This window comes from Mycteria americana, chromosome 1 (genome assembly GCF_035582795.1).
Source record: "Mycteria americana isolate JAX WOST 10 ecotype Jacksonville Zoo and Gardens chromosome 1, USCA_MyAme_1.0, whole genome shotgun sequence".
Classification (NCBI taxonomy): domain Eukaryota; kingdom Metazoa; phylum Chordata; class Aves; order Ciconiiformes; family Ciconiidae; genus Mycteria; species Mycteria americana.
Window position 1 is genome coordinate 188,911,076 of NC_134365.1, and position 2,587 is coordinate 188,913,662.

Consider the following 2,587-nt stretch of genomic DNA (forward strand, 5'->3'; position numbering starts at 1 on the left):
CTCGTATTGTCTGTGGTTTTCTTCAGAAGTAGTTACTTCTTTCATTAAACTTTTGGAGCTCTTTAGAATTTAAAAAATAGTCTTAAATATAGGTGGTTGGTTTTTTTTATTCATTGATGAAGACGTGACCATTGCCAGAAAATCTGTGACAATGTATTGAGTCACAGGAAGTATGGCAGACCCCGTACTGAGAGTTTTCAGCATCACCTTACACTTGAATCTGTTCATTTGTGAAATAGTAGGGTTTATTCATGAGTGCAGTTTGAGAGGTGCAACTCAGAACAAAATGACTAATGGGACTACAGACTGTAGTTTCCATTAGCTGTACCTATGGGGCTTGGAGATACGAAGGAAGAGTCTTGGTTTTGGTTAGTTCTTTTGCATATTAAAAGATCTCTGAAATTGTCAAATAATTATTTGGACATGCTTTTACTTCAAGTCACAGAGTACGTTTACTCTGTAACAGCTGGGGTGGTGCAGGGGTTTTCATGGCAGTGGAACTGAAGAAGGTAGGTCCATGTGGCATGGACTTCAGATGGATTTTATAGGCTGCAGTTGTCTAGGTTAGTCCAGTCATGTCAGCCTGGTGTAGGACTGATATAGCAGGGAACAAACAGGACTGTACCCCTGATGATAGTTGCTTTGCTTACAGCTCTGTGTGGACTTACTGGGTTAGTTCTCCAGTAATTCTCACATCTCTGCATTACGCTCCATTTCCTGAAGTGTCATACACACCTCCTTATGTAGCACACTAGCAACCTAGTGCTGGCTTCGGGGAATACTGAAGTCATGGATCTCATGCATCTCTGGCTTTAGAGAGAACACATTTTAATTGACAGCTGAGAGTAGCTGCTATTTGGGACACCTGGCTGCTGCAAATTCCTACCAGTAAGCTGGCTGCAGATGAATTAACTCTCCTAAGAGAATGATGATGAGACAGTCTAGGGGATTCATTGCAAGACTGAAAAACTTTCTAGTAGCCATTCAAACTCATATCCTTTGAGGTACAACAAACAACTCGCTGAAGTGCTACAAATGTAAAACTTAGATATCCCATTTCCTAGTTATTTAGCCAGAGGGAAGTGGCTAAGAGCAGTTAAATAATTAAAGCATCCAACCTCATATTATCCACCAGAACGTATATTTGTCTGTTCATCCAGTGGTGCATGCCCAGATTATATGGATTTTTCCTTGAAAGGAAGAAAGAATATGTATTTATTTTTTTTTATAAAGTTCTTCCCACTTTGCCATAATTCCCTTACTTTAATTAAAGATAGGTGAAAAAAGTTTAAGTTGACCTGGAAAGAAAATACTAACTTTAGGAAATTTAGAGACTTCTTGACAATTAGAGTGACAGGACGTATGACGCAACTTAGAAACATAGAACAGTTTGGGTGGGAAGGGACCTTTAAAGGTCAAACTTGGCTGGATAAAGCAAAAAAGGCTGCAGGGAAAAACCTGCCTGGGAATGGGCATACACTGTATGAGTACTACACTTGAGACATTTAACTAATGCTCTAATACAAGAAACTGTAATTTAAAGATAATGGACTTTATTCCTATGCAGTAGCCTTAACTGTTTTTTGTTAAAGGAGTAGCCACCAATTAATGCACATTTAAGGTTAGTTCTTCCTTTCACTGGTATATCAGTATGTATTGGCCAAAAAAAAAAAACAAACCAACATGAAAGTTTTCATTTTGGAGAAGTGAGATGGTGGGGTTTCTTAAGTGGAGTCTGGTAAGTGATCTGAGTCATTGTTCAAAAGCAAAACTGATGTGTATGGTAGGTAGCAAAAACATTCTGTAATGATTTTGAACTGACTAGTTTTCATATGATTGCCTTTTTTTCTGAGTAAAATGAGGTATAAAGAGCTATAAAGTATCAGTTGAAACAAATGCATTAAAGATGGCTACTTGTTCTGTTCTTAAAAATTAACTTCCCATGTCTTTGTAGGAAGTACGTGTTTTATTTTTGTAGGATTGTGTTGTTGATAATTTTCTTCCTGATCTAATTATTTATATCCAATTATTTTGTAAGAAGCACTTTTTTCAGGCTTTCAGTTATGAGGGAGATTGTCCTTCTTAATAAAAATATATAAAACCAAGTTCTGGTTCTGCTTTCTCCCTCTTTCCAGAGCAGACTACTGACCGATTAACAAATTTGACAAATTAACAAATTAAAAAATTTAACAAATTAACTTTGGCCAGTCGTATCTCTGGAAAATGCTGTAAAATGAGTGAAGCTAATGAATAGCGGTTGTGAAAGCATCATTATTGTATGTCTGGTGCCATAACATCACACATACAATAGCATAAGTATGTATCCATGAAAGCAACTAATTTTTCTCATCTGTTCACTGGCAAAGCTTGCTTTACCTACTAAATGATGTTTGGAAGGATGAAGATGGGACAGCGAAAGGAAAGATGTAGTCAAGCAAGCAAATCACGTAAATACTGCTCAATTTGTTGTCACTAATAGTCAATGTTGCAGGTGAAGGAATGTCTTTGGAGACTGCCTTGCAGAACAGCACCTGGTTCTAACCGGTTAGAACAGCAACTAAAAAGAACAGCATGCTACTATTTTTAA